Genomic DNA, 21,417 nt, shown 5'->3' with positions numbered 1-21,417 from the left:
CACTACTCACTACTCTGCACTCACTACTCACTACTCTGCACTCACTACTCACTACTCTGAACTCACTACTCTGCACTCACTACTCTGCACTCACTACTCTGCACTCCCTACTCACTACTCTGCACTCACTACTCACTACTCTGCACTCACTACTCACTACTCTGCACTCACTACTCTGCACTCACTACTCACTACTCTGCACTCACTACTCACTACTCTGCACTCACTACTCTGCACTCACTACTCTGCACTCACTACTCTGCAATCTGCACTCACTACTCTGCACTCACTACTCACTACTCTGCACTCACTACTCTGCACTTACTACTCACTACTCACTACTCTGCACTCACTACTCACTACTCTGCACTCACTACTCACTACTCTGCACTCACTACTCTGCACTCACTACTCACCACTCTGCACTCACCACTCTGCACTCACTACTCTGCACTCACTACTCAGCACTCACTACTCTGCACTCACTACTCACCACTCACTACTCACTACTCACCACTCACTACTCACTACTCACTACTCTGCACTCACTACTCACTACTCTGCACTCACTACTCACTACTCTGCACTCACTACTCACCACTCACTACTCACTACTCTGCACTCACTACTCACCACTCACTACTCACTACTCTGCACTCACTACTCACCACTCACTAATCACCACTCACTACTCACTACTCTGCACTCACTACTCACTACTCTGCACTCACTACTCACTACTCTGCACTCACTACTCACTACTCTGCACTCACTACTCACTACTCTTCACTCACTACTCACTACTCTGCACTCACTACTCACTACTCTGCACTCACTACTCACCACTCCCTACTCACTACTCTGCACTCACTACCCACCACTCACTACTCACTACTCTGCACTCACTACTCACCACTCACTACTCACTACTCACCACTCACTACTCACTACTCTGCACTCACTACTCACTACTATGCACTCACTACTCACTACTCTGCACTCACTACTCACTATTCACTACTCTGCACTCACTACTCACTACTCTGCACTCACTACTCACTACTCTGCACTCACTACTCACTACTCACTACTCACTACTCTGCACTCACTACTCACTACTCACTACTCTGCACTCACTACTCACTACTCTGCACTCATTACTCACTACTCACTACTCTGCACTCACTACTCACTACTCTGCACTCACTACTCACTACTCTGCGCTCACTACTCACTACTCACTACTCTGCACTCACTACTCTGCACTCACTACTCCCTACTCCGCACTCACTACTCTGCACTCACTACTCTGCACTCACTACTCTGCACTCTGCACTCACTACTCTGCACTCACTACTCTGCACTCACTACTCTGCACTCTGTACTCACTACTCACACTCTGCACTCACACTCTGCACTCACTACTCACACTCTGCACTCACTACTCACACTCTGCACTCACTACTCTGCACTCACTACTCTGCACTCACTACTCTGCACTCACTACTCTGCACTCACTACTCTGCACTCTGCACTCACACTTACACTCTGCACTCACACTCTGCACTCAACTCTGCACGCTGCATTCACACTCTGCACACTCACTCTGCACTCACTACTTCACACTCTGCACTCACACTCTGCTCACTCACTCTGCACTCACTACTTCACACTCTGCACTCTGCACTCACACTCTGCTCACTCACTCTGCACTCACTACTTCACACTCTGCACTGCTCACTCTTAACTGTGCGCACTCTGCACTCACACTATAATAATCCTTATGCAGAATTCCTCTTAAGTATAAGCAGCTTGGGTTTTTCCTATAGGCGCCAAACAGTCAATGATAGGAAAAGAGGGCAGAGAGTTCAAACCCCATCTCCCCACCCACAGACAACCAAAAATTATCTTCTGCGTTGCTTTGTTCTAATAATATGAATAAGGAATTTAAAGTATATGTATGGGCGAGTGGAAGGTGATCTATCGTATTCAATATATTTTAACACAATTGGTGTTCATGGTTACCTTTACAAACGTGAGATGAAGATGATGCTCACTTTTTAGTTATATAAGGATATTTTGTCGAGTACATTCAAGTTCAACCCACTGGCTGTAAGCAACAAGCTGAGGATCAACAGGCGCGAAACAGCGTGGCGGGCGCGCACGAGACGCATCGTGGGCGTGCACATCAGCTGAAGATCCCCGGAGAAGACACCGAGTCTGCCTGCTGCCATGACTGACCCACTGCGAGGGAAAGAGCCCGGTGAGTGGGGGTCGAGGGGGGGCGGCAGAGAGGGAGTGGGCAGAGAGGGAGGGTGTGTGTGTGTGTGTGTGTGTGTGTGGGTGTGCGTGCGTGCGTGAGTGTGTGCTTCCGTGAGTGTGAATGTGGAGCAAGAGATGTGCACGGCTCCAGGAGGCTCGGCGTGCGTGTCCACGAGATGCAATCAGCGCTCGTTCACCGCTCTGGCTCCGTTGAGAGTGAACTCCGTGACAATAGGTCTCGAAGCCGAGACCTAAAAATGACTTGTCCTAAATGCGCACACTACTGTTGCCCTCCCTCCCACGCTGCTGCTGCCAGCCTGCCACTCACTGCTGCAGGCCCGCCCCCACCTTCCGAGAATGCGATGACGTCACTATTGTTGTGACAGTACTCCGAGTCTCCGACCCAAATCATTATGACTCACTCGGCACTCGGGCTGTTGTTGTCTCATCATTGTACTTTTTGGTGCGCGCAGTAATGACAGTGTCAGTGACGGTCGTCTGGCTAGTGGGGCAACGCCCCAATGCCCCCAATGCACGAGCCGCCACTGTGCACTGTTCTAAATGAACCGGAATCCCCATTGACTTTTCAAGTTGCGACCTATAATATCACTGAAAGTGATGTTTGCTATACAATGACCTGTGATCCTAAATACATAGGCAAATGTGCCCAATTACGTTTAGAACATTCTAGCCCATCTTCCTCTCATGAAAGAATTCTATGTATCACCAGAACTCCTACTGCATGCATTTCAATCCACAATTCTATGAGCTGCAAACTTCTTATAGTGACTGCTAGTCATTATTATCATGTATTATTGCCGTCTGGATGGCTCTTTTCCTGTGGTAATGTGTCCTGGTCCTATATTCCTGCCAACATTTCTGGAGGTCCATGCGCTTTAACACGCTTAAGTCTTTTAATGTTTTCTTCTGATGAAGCTGCGTCATCCCGCACAGTGCGTGATGCACCTCCACTTTCAAGGGACTGAGATTCTTCTTTACATTTGTTTTCTAAAACTGAATATCTCAGTTTAGCTGCTTCTATTATTGGTGTTCCTGCACTGTCTGTTTACAATGCTAAAACTATAGGCAAACATGCTTGCTGGATGGTGAAATCCCTAAATGTGATGTGATTGGGTTCTTATATAGCGCGCTACCACTCCAAGGAGTATCTTGGCGCTGCGATTCCATGATGGTTAATAGAGATGAGAGGTAATGATAGTTTAGTGAGCATGCAGGGAGAGGATCATATCAATGCTTTAAAGTCTGATTCTGAGAGGGAGTAGATCCAGGTTTTTAGGTTTTTCCTGAAACTAAGTTCTGTTGTGTTACGGCGTAGAGACAAGGGGAGGTTGTTCCAGGCCTTTGCTCCGATGACTGCAAGAGATTTTCCTCCTTTGGTCGTTAACCTGAATCTAGGGACTTGAAGTTGGTTAGTGGTGGATGACCTGAGGGTTCGTTTCGGCTGATATGCTTGAAAGTACTTCCTCAAGTACAGCGGGCCTAGGTTGTGATAGGCTCTGTAGGTGATGGTGAGTACTTTAAAGAGGATGCGTTTATGCACCGGGAGCCAGTGCAGTGCATCTAGTGCTGCCGATGCTGAAGACCTTCTGGGTAGTTTCAGTACAAGCCTGGCTGCTGCGTGCTGGACCATTTGCAGTCTGTGCAGGGCCGATTTATTCAGCCCTGCGTACAGACTGTTGCAATAGTCCAGTCTGGACGTTATAAGCGCTACAGCCACTGTCCGCCTGGCACTTAGGGGAAGGAAATCAAAGAATTTCCTAAGGCTTTTGGTGGTTCTGAAACAAGTCCCAGCTACTTCTTTGGCTTGTAGACTGAAAGAGAGGGTATTGTCGAACTTAATGCCCAGGTTTCGAACGGAATTAGTTGTCTTGGGGGGGGCTTCCACCATTTCCGGCCACCAGTCCTTTGGGGAGAAACAGTTATTCAGGCCAAAAGGAACAATCTCAGTTTTGGCTGAGTTACATTTTAGATGATTTTGGGTCATCCACTCAAAGGTTGCTGTTAAGCACTCTTTCAGAGTTTGTTCAGCGTCAGTTTGATTTTTGTCAAGGGTCAACACGAGTTGGGTGTCATCAGCGTAGGCAATAGTACTGATGTTAAAGGTGGAGATAAGTTCCAGTAGGGGTACCATATAAAGGTTAAAAAGGGTAGGGCTCAGGCTTGAGCCCTGCGGCACCCCAGATGTCAGGAGCTTCTCCTCAGAAAGGAAGTTGCCTAGCATGACAACCTGTCGTCTCTGCTCCAAATAGTTCTTGAGCCATTTGAACACGGTTCCTGCTATGCCAGCTTTGGTCAGGCGGTGTAACAGGATAGCATGTGACACCGTGTCGAAAGCCGCAGAGAGGTCTAATAGGATCAGGACAGCCATTTTTCCCTGATCTAAGGCAGCTCGAATGGTTTCCGCTGATGATAGTAGCGCTGACTCAGTGGAGTGGTGAGCCCTGAAACCGGCTTGGCACGGGTGCAATAAGTTGTTGTTTTCTATATGGGCCATCAGTTGTTTGTTGACAAGGGATTCGGTGATTTTGCATATTGCGGGGAGGAGGGAGATGGGGCGCAGGTTAGACAGTGTCGTGGGGTCAGGTATTACTTTTTTCTGTAGTGGTCTGACTGCGGCCAGTTTCCATTGAGAAGGAATATCCCCTGTTTGCAGGGACGCATTAATAATAGAATTAATGCCAGGGTTGACCTCGTGTATTATCGTTCTCAGAAGTGTTGGAGGACAGGGGTCAAACGGGGAACCCGATTTGGTGGCCAATATCCTTTGGTGGGATTCTTCCAGCGTAATATGGCTGAACTTTGTCCACCAAGGATAGGCTGGATTAGTGCCAGGCTCTGCCTCAAAGTTTTTTAGGACTGGTTGTGGGAAGTCTTTCGTCAGGGTATCGATTTTTTGGGCAAAGTAGTTTGCGATGTCGTTGCACAGGGTCTGGGACGGTGGAATTTCTCGTGATAGAGCTTTGGGTTTGTTGAAGCTATTGACTATTTTAAAGATGTCCTTATGTTTGTTTTTGGATGCTTCAATGCAGGAGGTAAAGTAGGTTTTCTTTGCGTTTTTAATCATAGAATGATAGAGTCTCCTGGCATTTTTATAGTCCTCTTTTGCTTCGTTCGCATACGTCCGGCGCCATTTTCGTTCCAGGTGTCTAACTCCGACTAGATGCTCTTTAAGTTTATCGGAAAACCATGGGGCAGACTGTAAATAATACTTCTGCTATTTTATCTGACTTATTATCAGACTCTCAAGGCGAGCGTCGTGCTAGTTTACAAAATAGGGTTGCGTTAGATTACCTGCTACTAAAACATGACCATGGCTGTTCAGATTTTGAGGGCCTGTGTTGCTTCTATCTATCAGATCATTCTAAATCCATTAGATCTCATCTTAACAAGTTACATGAGATGACATAAGAGGTTAGGGAACATTTAGATGTAGGATGGTACGATTGGCTTTTTAGTTGGCTGCCAGATTTTCATTCTTTACGCCAGATATTGGGTGGCATTTTTCTAGTACTTAGTTTTCTGATTATTATTTGTTGTTGTATTCAATGCATCCCATCCTTTTTCCTACTGTTCAACCCCCGAGTTATGGCTAGGTCTTTTAGTATTGTTTCCTATTATTCCTCAACTGATATGCGTCCTGTTTGAGTTCTTATTTTATTTTATCTTTGACTTTCAATGCTAGTACATTTAGTCAGGAGTGGAGTGTAGCAACAGGGTAATTTTAATCTATTTTTAGACTGGTGGTAACTATAATTTACTACCATTTCAGTCCTAATTGCATTTGCGTTCATTTGTAGGGCTTAACTATATGCTTTGACAGGGTTTAGTGCCTTTTTCTGTTTTCTCGGGCCTACAGGCCCGAAAGCTAGAGAGAAGCCATTTTGTATCTCTGCCTCGGCGCTTTCAGGGTAAAGGTAATGTTTAGAATTCATCCTGTTGTTCGCTAGAGAGGAACCGGTCAAGACTGGCCCTTATAGAAGGAATGTGTTGGTCTTCCCGGCTCTGGACGCAATAAGCAGGTGGCCACTGCGGAAGGCGGAGGGAGCCGAGGACTGGTACAGGAATTCGGTGGGAGTCGGCCTAATGCCGGCATTTTCCATAGAGAAAGTGAGCTCTATATTATCAAGGAGCGAGTAGAGTAGAGGAAGAGAGCAACGTGTGGAGAAGACCGAAGAAGTTGGTCTGAAGGCTGGTGAATAGAGATTGATACCATCAGCTAATCGAAATCCTGAAGTGAAGAAGGAGAGTGATTGAAAGTCCTGTAGTGACATCATACAGGAGTGGCACAGACCAAGACCAGAAGAGGGTTTGAGTGTTCTGGAAGCATGGCAGCGTAGACGAGGCATAGCGGTGCAGACGTGTAATCGTGAGCCATAGAGGGAGATCAGAGTTCCAAGCGCATAGAAGAGAACGAGAGAGAGAGGGATCAGCTCCGCCGCTGAGATGGTAAGACACACGTCTAAGGTGAGGCGTTCTGAGCTTAGTGTAGAATGCATTTAACTATTCATCTTTATTCCCCTTTTTAGGTTAAAGGTAGCGACTAACTTAATTCATTTGCCTTTTGCTCATTCTGTCATGTTTGATTATAGAATAAAGATTTAATGATCAATATCTTTGAATGTTGTCTCCATGAATGAGATTAACCTTTCCTTTTAACCAGGTGCTGACATACAGAAGGATGGGATATGCCCTTCTGCAAAGGTAACTGTTGATTGGGGAGAGTGTGAACTTCATTTGGGAAATAACTCTTGAAGGTGTATCCCTATTAGTTATCCCTATTAATGTAGATCGTCGGGTGACGTTAAAGAGATCGTCGGGTGACGTTAAAGAGATAGTCGGGTGACGTTAAAGAGATCGTCGGGTGACGTTAAAGAGATCGTCGGGTGACGTTAAAGATACAGTCTTACAGGACTATAAAGATAGAAACAGTCTTACGGGACTATAAACATAGAAAATATCGTTGGGAGACGTTAAAGAATATAAAATGAGGTAAGTATAGGATAAGATATGGAATCCATTAGGTGTTAGTGGTATGTTTGATTATACAGGCATGTAAATACCTTCTTTTCACTTTCTCAGGTGAGTATTCTAGATGTCTTGTATATAGTGGCCTGAGAAGAGTGTCGTTACGTGACGCATGGGTTAGCCACGGAAGGTGAGCTGCCTGTTCTGAGAATCCGGTCGTTACAGAACCTTAAGTGGCGTTGCCTCCATTGAGAATGTCCAGATTGATGTAATCTATGGGATTCGGCAGTCTGCTAAGTCTAGGGGGGCGCTAGTTATTATAGAGGTCTCTATGAGTGTTTGGCGTTCATGTTGTTGTGTCAGCTGTGTAGGTGAGTGTAGGCCCCAAAGATAAAACAAAGGGTACAGAAAAAAAAGATACTTTGAGAGACCCGGGACACTGTTGCTTGCTATGGCAGGGCTGGAGCAAGGCTCCCGCCCTGCCATAGCAAACTCCTGCATTGCTTCATGGAAGAGAGAGCAGGGAAACCTGCTCTCGCTTCTATGAAGCAAAGCAGGATTGCTTTTCCACAAGGGGAGCTGCATGTCAGCAGCTCCCCGTGTGGAAAATCAATGCCAGCTCCCGCAGGAGGTGGGGAGCCAGCGGTACTGTGGGAACATTAGGGCTCCCCCCACGGTTCCCAACTCTGAGGGTATGCCCCACGGAATGGGGTCCCCGGGGACAAAAATGGCCCGGGAGGGGCACCACATGGTCCTCCTCTCTTAAAAATTAAAAAAAAGATTTTGGTATGGCCTTGGGCGTATATATAAATGAATGGTAGTAGACGTTTTTTGCAAAAAGTTTCGAGTCACAACCCTAGCACGGTCCCCTGCTGTGATCGCGATGGAATCGTGGCTCCCAGCGCAGCCAACTGGTGTGAACGCGAGGGGTGCGCGGCTACGTTAGTCGTGCCACGTGCGCGACTCCAAGCAAAAATAAATAATTTTTTATTTATATAAACCTAGGTTATATGTTGGGTTATTGAGTAGCTCTAAAAAGAGCCCTTGTATTTCATTGGGAGATTGTTGTAGCTACATGTGAGTGTGGATGCAGAGCTTCAGGGTGTTGAGAAACACTATGTTGCCTTGATCTGTGAAGTGTACTCCATCACTTCTGTAGATGACATCCATATTGAAACGAAGATTGTTGTTATAGATGGAGTCCATCCTATGGTATCTGAGGTAAGTATAAACAGCTTTATTGACATTTTTTCTAGCTTTCTCAATCTGAGGACAAAATTGATTGGACCACTTCCAATTCTTTGTTTGGCATATGTTAGAGCATACAAAGACAGTTTGGGGGAAAAGAAACTTCAATTCTGCAAAGGTGTCCTTCATTAGCAATTCCAGACCTACCCCAGTCAATGTGTTTAGGTCATTGCCACCAAAGTGCACAATCATGAGGTCAGGGGCTTGGAAATGCAAAAAGGTTTTAACCAAAGGAATCAATTGGTGCCACTTTAATCCTCTCTGCCCGATCCATTTAATGTCTACATTTTGAAATGCTAGGTATTTGTCAATACCTCTGTGTTCAGCATACCTTTTGCACCAGAATACATAGCTGTGCCCAACAATCCACACAGAAAGCATCTTGAAGGGATGTCTGTAGGTAATCAAAAGATGTCTGTAGCTGAGGTAGTCCGTTGGTAGAATGAGAGGTATCTAAAATGGTGGAGAAGATGCTCTTTTTAAGAAAGAAGAGAATTGATTGGCTGTTTAAGAACATTGAACATTCAAAAATAGGGTGCACTTTACTTTGTTTAAAAAGCAAGTTTCTTATTGGTTAATAAACAAATGTGCGAAAAATACAGTGGAAAGGTAATGTTCTGTAAAGCCAACCACACCTGATGTTTTCATTTGCAACATTTTGTTGTGAACTTGAAAATATAGTGAACTTGTCACCTGTCAGTTAAGTTGAACGTTACATGAACTGTTGCTATGGTAACTGCCATTAAGCAGAAGGGGTGAAGAAGTCAGCTGATAAGGGTTCTTATCTGTGACTAATGGAAATGTGTTTTACAATTTGAAAAACTCTGGGAAGCAATGTCATTTGTTGCTTATGTGTGTTTGTATGGCAAAAGAGAGGGAAAGCTTGCCATTGCTAGTTTTATCTTACAGAGTCTGGTGATGTATATGGACTGTGTGTAAAAGAAAATCCTGTCTGAGTGTTTGAGTTTTTCATTCAAGTACAAAAAAATCTCTCCTAGGCAATTACAAAAATATACAAACAATACTTCGTGAAGGACTCAACAGAAACAGTAAACTATATATATAAAAAACTAAATTTGTTTATTCAGTATTACAAATGCATGTGATTAAAAATTGAATTTGACAGGACAATACAACAATAAATCTTCGGAATCAATACATGTTGAATGTTCCATCTGACATAAACATTACAATCGAATCTCATTAAAATCCTTCATAAAAATAAAACACAGTAGTAATTATCGACGCGCGTTTCGGCGTTACAAACGCCTTCTTCAGGAAATTACCACAAGTAACCCACAATATAATTTAAAAATAGATAAAAAAATTTAAAATAAAACACATTACAATTACTGAATTTCTTATAACTATTTCTATTAAGTCATTACATAGTGTCTAGAACATAAGGTAAATGAACTAGAGAAATACAAAAACACATTATCTGAGACTTACAGTATAATACAATTATACAAAAGTACAACAAAGCAAATAGTCCACATTTCCAAAGCACCTCCAACATTATCCACGATAAAGAAACTAATACACATCTGTTTATAGTCTTATTTGAGTACAGAATTGCAACACTAGAATATAATTTTAGAGAAAGAGAAAACGCGCAAACTCCTGGAGATTGCCATATTTCTGCTGGAAACTTACTTTTAAATTTCTCGTGAACATGCAAGACTTAGATGGTGTAGCAATGTTTCTCATAAAGTGATAAAGTTCTGGAAAGTAAGAATATTTATTATATAGTGCTCATGGATTGTATTGATATGCCTCTACTAATCCTGCCAAAATATAGTATGTAGTGCAACTTACTTAAAAATAGGTCCTTTAAAGCTAGTCCCTTTTAATGATGTCGGGAGCATGGAACACAATATATTAAAAATGTCATGGATGAGGACCTCCTTCTTCTTACTGAAAAGCAAATAATATAGCTATTTCTTTGCTACAAACTAATTCTGATAGTCATATATTGACTTAAACCTTAGTTTTAGGTGCTAAAGGATGGATGTATTAACAGACAGTGCAACAGTGGATCACAAGTGTCCTGCATCTTAAATCAAGCCGGCTATAGTGGGCTATACACGAGTAAAACAAATTAGTGAATGTGAGAACTCATATAGAAACTCATAGGTATCAAGAGTATTTTTTGGAAATCGTAAAATAGTCATGGTTCAAGAGGTTAATCATCAAAAATCCATCACTATTTTCCACAACTAACCAACATATTGTGCTGGTTGTATATTACCTTAAATCATAGGTCAGATTTGATAAACCGGATCTAATGAGAGTTTCCTGGTTGACTGATAAAGAAGCCAGGAACTATATAGTTCAAAAAAAGAGAAGAAAGAAGAAAAACAGCGATTGCTTTAATATACAAATCAATCATTGGAATTCTTAATTACATTTTATGTATTAACAGTATGGCATAGTTGTCGTGACAGACGCAGCAATACTCGTAAATAACTATCAGGAAAGAGACATATATATGGATCACATGAACCAACTTATAATTATGAAATGGTTCGCCAATGAGGCAGTAAGAAATGAGAATCATTATGGTAGAATAAAAAGCACTTCTCTGTCCATTATATTAGTCGGGTAAATCCTCAGGCATCGGCATTTCTCTCATTTATGCTAAGAAACTGCTGTACTTACTAGAGGGAACCTCCTACTTTCAATAGTCATAAGTATACTATATATCACAATGACTCCACAAAGTATTGTTTGTATATTTTTGTAATTGCCTAGGAGAGATTTTTTCGTACATGTACATTCCCTTTCATAGGAATTGAATTACTTAGAACTCAGGGGGCCTTTGATAATCACTAGCAGTTTTTCATTCAACACATTTATTTGCAAGGTGAGTTATACATTTTTTAGGTTTATTTAAAAAAGATTTGACATTATTAGATAACTGTGTTATTTAAAGTCAATTATTAAATGTAGAGATGTATATTAAAATTAGTTTCATTGTACTTGAATATTGTTTAAAAAAGAGTGTGCAGTAATATGTGTATTTTGAAAGATGATTACTGATGTAATTAATTAAGCTTGTTTTTTGGTCTGTTCAAAGGTATAGTTGAATGATGCCACTTATTTTTTTAGATAGTTGTATGAAGATGCAGTACAAATCTGTAGTTTGAAAGATGTTCATATCAGGTGTAGTTTATTAACCTTACTTTTTTCTTCTCTCTATAAAAGGAATAGTTGAATGATACTGCATAATTATAGCTACTTGAGCACTGCCTATACAGTTCAGTAATCTGCCTGTCACTCCCTGTGCACTAGTCTAATCACCCAGTCAGTCCCATGTCCTTATCCAACCACTTCACCAAAACCCAAGCACATATAAATTCATCATGCACTCTCCTTGCAGTAATCTAATCATCCAGTCACTACCCATGTACCCATACAATGACTCAAGCACTAACTCATGCACTTCTAAAATCCCTTGAGCACTGCCAATACTGTTCAGTAATGTCTCTGTTACTACCTATGCACTCCTCCAATCACCGAGCCAATCCTGTGTCCTTATCTAATCACTGCACCAAAACTCTATTACTTATAAATTCACCATGCACTCTCCTTGCAGTACTCTAATCATCCAGTCACTACCCATGATCTCATGCAATGACGCAGGCAATAACTCATGCACTTCTACAATCCCTTGAGCACTACCTATACAGATCAGTAATGTGCCTTTTACTACCTATGCACCTCCAAACACTCAGCCAATCCTGTGTCCTTATCCAATCACTGCGCCAAAACCCAAGCACATATAAATTCACTGTGCACTCTCCTTTCAGTACTCTAATCATCCAGTCACTACCCATGTACTCATGCAATAACCCAGGGAGTAACACATGCACTGCTACTATCCCCTGAGCACTACTCATGCAGACCTCTAACCACCTACTCACTACTGATTTACTCTTCTAATTAACCAGGTAGTACCCATGCACTCCAGCAATCCCCCTTTCACTGTCTATGCTCTCCTCCAATCACTCAGCCAGACCCATGTCCTTATTCAATCACTCCAACAAAACCCAAGCACTTATAAATTCACTATGCACTCTCCTTGCAGTACTGTAATCATCCAGTCACTCAGCCTGTACACATGCAATAACCCAGGCACTAAGACATGCACTGCTACAATCCCCTGAGCACAACCCATGCAGTCCAGCCATCGCCCTGTCACTACCTATGCAGTCCTCCAATCCCCCAGCCAGCTCCATGTACTTATCCAATCAATCCACCAAATCCTAAGCACTTATAATTCACCATGCACTCTCATTGCAGTACTCTAATCATCCAGTCACTACCCATGTACTATTGCAATGACCCAGGCACTAACTCATGCCCCTCTACAATCCCTTGAGCACTACCTATGCAGTCCAACAATGTCCCTGTTACTACCCATGTACACTCCTCCAAACACCCAGCCAGTCCCATGTCCTATGCTCTCCTCCAATCACTCAGCCAGCCCCATGTCCTTATTCAATAACTTCGCCAAAACTCAAGCACTTATAAATTCACCAGGCACTCTCCTTGCAGGTCTATCCGCACAGCAACTGGGGTCTCCTATGGCACGGCACGGTGCCTCCAGTTTCCAGGTGGTGGCCGATTGCAGGTGGCTCCTCCTCTTGCCGGACAGTTCACTGCTGATGTGCTGGGCCAGTGGTGGCATGAGAGACAGGGAAAACGGCTTACCCTGCCACCATCCTGGCCATGCATAGTGCTTTAAAAGATTCTGAGGTTGGGATTTATCAGGCCTTATACACCCCTTCCTCTCTGACATCAATACATTCTGCATGCTTAGTTCTGGAGGGGGACAGACATGTCTCCAAGCACTTGGAGGAGCAGACACAAGCCCCACTTTTGTTGATAGGACATAGATAATGTAGGTGGAAGGAGGTACCAATTAAATTGAAATATTTTACTCAACCTTTCAGTGGGACAGGAATGTGTACAATATTATATTATTTCATTAATGTAGTCATGTAAATCTTGGAGCTATAAGTACAAAAACAGCCAAAATTAGTGCCACAACAAGGAATTGCTTCCACAGGACTTTTATGAGGCATTAGAACATTATCCCAGCTCTATTAATAAAGTAATCAGTTCAGTTTCCGATGTTATGATTAGCCCATGATATGGCATCTGATTGGTCAGAATTAACGATGACTTCTCATTTTTCTTACTCTCTCTTCACCAAGCCTGTGTTCACCTCCAGAGGTGGAAGGTGATGCTGCAGAAATCTGGGACTGAATCCCAATCTCTGTGATTCCAGCTATTTGTCGTCACTTTGTTGCCTGTCCTGCAGGGGAAGCTGATTGTGCTGAAGCTTCAAACTCAGACAACTCCGAGCTGTTTGGGTACGTGACCCTTGTAGTCCTCTATCCATGGATATGGGTGTTACAATCCTGGCAGGCAGAAGGTGCCCTTTGTTTTATTGCTGGTTTCACATTTATTGCTGTCTCTACCAGTGCTTCCATAGACTTGCTTTCTAATTTGAAACTATGGGCCAGATGTAGGTAATCCCCGATTACCGATTCTTAAATACCGAATCATACCGATTCGGTATTTAAGAACTGGCAATCGGGATGTAGGTATATTTACCGAATCAATTACCGAATCGGTAAGATTCGGTAATTACCGAATCGATATTTACCGATTCGGTAATTGCCATTGATTCCTATGGGCCTTGAGGCCCATAGGAATCAATGTCAATTACCGAATTGGTAAATACCGATTCGGTAAAATTACCAAATTTACAAGGGGGACAGGGTGTCACTTTGACACCCTGTTGCACCCCTGATTCTCGCTTGTGTGCAATGTGACACACATACATGCCCTTAGGGCATGTATGTGTGCCACATGGCACAGGTGTACATGCACAGATGTGCATGTACACAGGAATTCGTTATTTACCATGAGATAGTATTTCCTGGTAAATAACGAATTCTTAAGGGCCTGTGGCACTATTTTAAGTTCCACCTACATCTGGAATTACCGATTCGGTAAATATACTGAGTCGGTATTTTACTGAATCTGTAAATTTTCCGAATCGGTAAATTTACAGATTCAGTAAAATTCGGGCCCCCTACATCTCAAAAACCAATTACCGGTGGTAACGGCCGAAATAGGCCGTTACCGACCGGTAATTGGCGATCTACATCTGACCCTATGTGACATGCTTAAGTGGCATATCCAAACTCATGAAGCATTTTTTTCATTTCTGTATTTGCTTAATACGGTCTTGCAAATTCCCAAAGTAACTGGTTCAGAGACACATCATATGTTTTGTGATCTAGCCCATATCTCAGACTGCCACTATGCAAAAAGACCCACAGGATCAATATTAAATAAATAAATCTGTATTTGTAAAGCGCGAACTGCTGGGGGCTGTTGTGGAAATTAAGTGAGCTATTGCCCAGAGTCACATGGTGCTGAGCTGAGTTGCCGCTGGAGCCAGGTATCGAACCGTGAACCCTGTGCTCCGAAGTCAGCTGCCCTGGCCGCTGCACCACACCTCTCCACTGGAGATCTCCAATAGGTGGTGAACTGTGCTTGGAATGTGAAGTCATGAAACCAAAGGTCTTTCCCAATGCTTAGATGTGGGATATGTAGAGGTCCAATGGAGGATGAACTGGTTCTAAAAGGAGAAGTCTAGTGTGGTGAACCCTAGTCCACTCAGTGTGCCCAACGTTTCTGCAATGTTGGCTAGCTGGCATCAATCTACACAGATACTAACATTCAAAGACCTTAAGTCCACCTGGAAAAGCTGATATTCATTTTCTCCATCGTCACTATAGGAGGCAGACAATTTCTTGACTGTATTTGCTGTATGAAATCTTCTAAGTATAACCTATCCAGCTCTGCTTTCACATTTTACGTAATTAGGAGGTGAACCTAGTGCCCGCCATAGATAAGAAATTCATCTTGCTTCCCAAGTTTCTCACTCTAGGTCCCTTGGAACATTTAGTAAACAACCTATTGCAACCAGGTCTTTATTTACCTAGCCTGGCTGCTGAGGGGTGTTACCCCAAAGCTGTTCCCAGGATGCTTGTTTCCAGTCCAGGGAAGACTTGGCTTGGCAGTTCGGGCTAGATTGTTCCTATGAGGCACAGGGCCAAGACTGATTTGCAAATAGCTGGGTCTGAACTGGGGTGGCGAAGTGAGCTTAAGAACAATGATGGATTCAACCCTGATCTGTGACTGGTGGTGAGTGTCTGAAAAGTTTCAGCGCTCCGTCCATCATCTACTTATGTTTGCTTTATTTAGTTAGGCCACTCCAAGACGGCTGCCATATTAACTGCTGATGGGCTGGGCCTTTGAAGTCCCATATGCACCTTCGATGCAGAGCTGAATCAGGAAATAGACTTCTTGCCGATTACTCTCTAATGAGCATTCAAAGATTCTCAATCAATCAATCTCAAGGCGCTGGGTGGAGCAGGTTCGGATCAGTCGAAGAGCCAGGTTCAGCCTGAACGTGTGTATTGTGGGGGAGCATCTGATGTTAACAGGGAGCTCATTCCAGGTCGTGGCTGCGATGTAGGAGAAGGCTCTCCCGTCTGTTCTGTTTCTACGGATGTGGGGGACCTCTGCCAGGGGGAGGTCGGCAGAGCGAAAGGTTCCCCTTTGGTACGTGGAAACATACTCTGTCGTTGAGGTATTTGGGTATGATGTTGTTGAGGGATTTATAGGCATGGGTGAGGAGTTTGAAGGTGACCCTCTTTCCGATGGGGAGACAGTGGAGGCTTCGTAGGTGTTGGGTCATGTGCTCGTGCGCGCTGTCCCTAGCACGAGCCTGGCTGCAGCGGTCTGAATGGTTTGGAGTTTGTGTAGAAGAGTTTTGTTGATTCCGGCATAGAGGGCGTTGCCGTAGTCTAGTCTGCTGGTTATGAGTGCCTGGGTGACAGTCTTTCTGCAGTCGGTGGGGATCCATTTGAAGGTGTTACGGAGGATGGAGAGGCAGTTGAAGCTGGTGGATGCAACGGCGTTGATCTGGCTGTTCATGGAGAGGGAGGAGCCGAGGATTATACAGAGGTTCCAAGCTCCGTCGATCATCTACTTGTGTTTGCTTTATTTAGGTAGGCCACTCCAAGACGGCTGCCATATTAACCGCTGATGGGCTGGACCTTTGGGGTCCCGTATGCACCTTAGATGCAGAGCTGAATCAGGATATAGACTTCTTGCCGATTACTCTCTAATGAGCATTCACAGATTCTCAATCAATCAATCAGGGGTTTGTAGAGCACGCTTCTCACCCGTGAGAGTCTCAAGGCGCTGGGGGTGGGGCAGGTTTGGATCAGTCAAAGAGCCAAGTCCAGCCTAAATGTGTGCATGGTTGGGAAGCAACTGATGTTAACAGGGAGCTCATTCCAGGTCTTGGCTGCCATGTAGGAGAAGTCTCTTCCGCTGGTTCTGTTTCTATGGATGCGGGGTACCTCTGCCAGGGCGAGGTCGGTGGAGCGGAGGTTCCTCTTGGGTACGGGGAAACATACTCTGTCCATTGAGGTATTTGGGTCTGATGTTGAGGGATTTGTAGGCATCGGTGAGGAGTTTGAAGGTGACTGTTGGACAGGCCACGTGAAGGGCTTGCTCCCTCCCCGCATGACAAGGCCCGAGCCCGGCCCTCCAGGTGTTACCCACAGAAACCACCCGCTCCCCGTCTCATACGGGACCTCGGCCCCCGGACATCCCTGCATCATGGGCCCGAATCACTACCGGCCCCCTCGCCCAGTCTGGGCGCCATCTTGGACATTGCACCATGAGGCCGCGTGGCCTCCGATCGACCCTAACCCTGGGCCTGGCCAGGCCCCGACATCCCGGCACCACCATCCACCCAGGAGGTGAACGGACCACTTGGCAGGTCAATGGGAGAAAGAAGTGTCGATGGCTCTCCCCCGCCAGGTGCCGATCGCCCCCAGCTCCCCCAGGCGCTGGCTCCACCCCCCTGCTGGGTGTCTGGACTCCCTCATCCTGGACCTCCCGACCTCCAAGCGCGAGGGTCCAGACATCAAAGGGCACCAGACCTATAACTGGGGCAGCTCCAGAGCAGGAAGGCAGTTGTATCCTGGAGTCGAGAGACGCAGTGAAGAACTCATCCTTGACGGACTACTGGCGCTGCCGTAGCCCTGCCTTGCGAACTACTGTCTTGCCTGCTGGCGCTGCCGCAACCTTCTGAAACCTTCATCCTCGTCGGGACCTGCTGGCGTGGCCACGGAACGTTTGTAACTACCACCTTCTCGGGACCTGCTGGCTCCGCCGCGGCCCGATCATCTAGAACGCCGAGCTCGAGGATTGTGAGCTATCCATCTTATCATCGCATCTACCAGATTGGTAACGAGACTGTCCCGCTACCCCTTCTCCCCAAACCAAGAGACTAGAATCGAGGGGACCCCTGAGTCCAGACCTCCTTGTACCATTCCACCGTACTTAAAGATTGCTTATAAAGAACGTTAAACCTTATTTCCGTGTGGTGTACATCTGTGGGGGGGAAGTTACTCGTCTGTACGATCGCTGGAGACGGCTCTCCCCGGAGACCTCTCCCCTTGTCCTCGGCCGACCCTCCCGGTCCGTCTAACATTGGTGGCCAGCGGCGCGATCCGAATCAACGCGTAATCGTACAGAGAGTAGCTCACCCCACGACGAAACCACAATGACAACCAAAGAGAGCGGATCCACCGAGAAATTCCAGATGGAGAAATTGGAAGAGTACAGCCATCGTGAGTTGAAACAATTCTGCATTGAACTAGGTATTGCTACCACTGGTCTGAGTACTAAAGACGATTTCAAGCACGCCATTGAGTCATGGGCAGAAACCGGGGCCGTCAGACCCCCGGACCAAAAAGTTGCAGCATCAGAGAGGAACACCACGGCTCCCGAGGAGCGAAGAACGGGTCTCTCGCAGGAAGAGATCCAAGAGAGAAAAAAAAGCAGACTACATGAGTTAGAAATGGCCCGGCTCAAAATGGATGGCGAACTCAAACTAGCCGAACAAAAACTGAACCTAGAACATCTGCGGCTCCGAGAAGAACGGGAAGAAAAACAGAGACAAAGGGAACTCGAAGAAAAGAGACTAGCGTATGAACACGAGCGCAAGCTAGCAGAAATAGACTTACGTAAGCAGAACAAAGAATTAGGGGTGCCCGAGCAACCGCGCACCCCGGGAGCAACAGAAAAGAAAGTACACATCCCCAAGGATGTCGTTCGAGAATATTTCCGAGATGACGACATACAACAATGGTTCAAGGCCTACGAGATCGCTATGACCTCCCACCGGATCGATCGAAGTGACTGGGGAGCCGGGCTATGGGGGAGGTTCGTCCATGAGGGCCGCAATGCCCTGTTACAGCTCCCAGACCACCTGATGACCTCCTATGACCACATGAAGGCTACCCTCCTCACCCGCTATGGGCTCACACCCGAAATGTACCACCAGAGGTTCCGAGACTGCACCCGGATCCCGGGTACAACTTGGGTGGAGTATGTGAACTATTTCAGCAGAGCCTTCGAGGGTTGGATCAAGGGAAGCAATGTGACGACCTACGAGCAACTCTTCAATCTCATGGTGTGGGAGCACCTATCTAACAACTGCTTCATCGAGCTCAGGCAGCACCTCCTCGACAGTAAATTGACTGATCCACGGCAGCTCGCAGCCGAGGCTGACCGGTGGGAAATTACCCGAGTGGGCCGGAATGGGCCACATGAACAGAACCGGAACAACCAAGGTCAGCACCGTCCCCGAGGAGGAGGAGGGGGCCAGGGACGAGGGAAAGACAACGCCCCGACCGCTCCCGGTGCCAGCACCCCATCCCCGGCCAACCGGGGCAACCCCCCGGCGCGCCCGGGGTACAGAGCCAATGTCACGTGTCACCGATGCCAGCGAGTCGGCCACTACGCAAATGACCCGAACTGTCCGTAGAACCAGACTCCGAGACCCCGCCAGATGGCTGCCGCCGCCCTGGGGGAAGAACAAATCTCCGAAGCACAAGAGGAGTGCGAGCAAGAACACCAAGAGTGGGAACCAGCCGCCATGGTTCTAGCGTGCCTAGTGGGAAGAGACATGGTCCCACGGGCCCCCCTACCCGCCAACACCAGGAAGTACAGTCAGTGGGTGAACATTAATGGACGCAGGGCCGAAGCCCTACGTGACACGGGGGCCAGTGTGACAGCCGTCCGCTGTCACCTGGTGACCCCAGAACAGATCCTGCCGAACATTCTCTGCCCTGTCCGTTCCGCCGACAATTCGGAGAGTCTATGCCGGATGGCCTGCGTCCCCTTCGAGTGGGGAGGAGTCTCCGGCATGTTGAAGGTAACGGTCCGAGATGATGCCCCCGTGGACTGTCTCCTGGGGAATGATCTTGAGAGTTCCCCGTGGGCCGCCGTAGAGAGAAGAGAGCACCTGGGGATGTTGGGCCTCCCAGACTGGGCGTGCGTAACCACCCGGTCCATGGCCGCCCATGCCATCCCCCGACCTGAAGAACCAGAATGGCCAGCACCTCCTCCCCTGGTCGCTCCAGCAGAAGACGCCGACCGGGCCGACCCTCAAGAACAAACCCCGAAGAACTCGCTCAGCCCCAGGACCTTCCCGACCTGGCTCAGTGGCGGCAGGAAGGGGGGCCCACCCAGGAACAGTTTCGTCAAGAGCAGAAGACCTGTCCCTCCCTCGAGGGACTCCACCAACAAGCCCTCGCCCAGAGCGCAGGGGATACCTCCGGAGCCCATTGGGTCTATTGGGACAACGACCTGTTGTACAGTGAACAGAGAATCGCGGAGTTAGGGGCCAGTCGAGTGCTAGTGGTGCCCCTCCGCTTTAGAGACTTCTTGCTAAACCTGGCCCATGATGTCCCACTGGCTGGTCACCTGGGTCAGGACAAAACCTACAGTCGCCTGGTGACCCACTTTTTCTGGCCCAAGATGAGAAACGACGGACTCAATCACTGCCGGTCTTGCCCCACGTGCCAGGCCAGCGGGAAGAGCGGCCGCAAACTTAAAGCACCTCTGCAACCTTTCCCAGTTGTCACCACCCCGTTCGAGAGGGTGGGGATAGACATTGTGGGGCCCCTGGACCCCCGTACAGCACAAGGACATCGGTTCATCCTGGTACTGGTGGACCACGCCACCCGCTACCCCGAGGCTGTTCCTCTGCGAACTGTGACAGCTCCGGTGGTCGGCCGGGCCTTGATGGGGATCTTCTCCCGGGTGGGCTTTCCCCGAGAAGTCGTCAGCGACCGGGGCACAAACTTTATTTCGAAATACATGAAGTCCCTCTGGCAACAGTGCGGGGTCACCTACCGATTCACGACCCCCTATCACCCTCAAGGAAACGGACTAGTCGAGCGGTTCAACCGCTCGCTCAAAGGGATGATTGGGGGGTTGGAAGAGCCCCTCCGTCGCCAGTGGGATGTGCTCCTGCCGTGCCTCCTCTTTGCCTATCGGGAAGTCCCCCAGAAGTCCCTCGGCTTCAGCCCGTTCGAACTCTTATACGGACACCCTGTGCGAGGGCCGCTCAGCCTAGTCAAAGAAGGTTGGGAGATGCCCCCCCTGAAGAACCCTCCAGATGTTTTCAAGTACCTTCTGACCCTACGCAATCAGACCAGGCGATTCCGAGAAATGGCAAAAGCGAACCTGGAGGCCAGTCAGGAAGACATGAAAAGGTGGTACGATCAAAATGCCTCCTCCATCGAATTCGAACCCGGCCAACAAGTGTGGGTGATGTCCCCCACCGAGCCATGCGCCTTGCAGGACAAATGGACAGGGCCCTTCAAAGTGGTCGAGCGCAAGAGCCCTGTCACCTATCTCATCGATATGGAATCTGCACGGAACCCCCTCCGGGTCCTCCACGCCAATAGATTAAAACCCCACTTTGTGCGTTCGGAGCTCAGCCTCCTGATGGCGACAGACAGC

The sequence above is a fragment of the Lissotriton vulgaris genome, chromosome 10, assembly GCF_964263255.1.
Source record: "Lissotriton vulgaris chromosome 10, aLisVul1.2, whole genome shotgun sequence".
Classification (NCBI taxonomy): Eukaryota; Metazoa; Chordata; class Amphibia; order Caudata; family Salamandridae; genus Lissotriton; species Lissotriton vulgaris.
The sequence above is the reverse complement of the archived record's forward strand: the minus strand, read 5'-3'. Positions refer to the sequence as shown.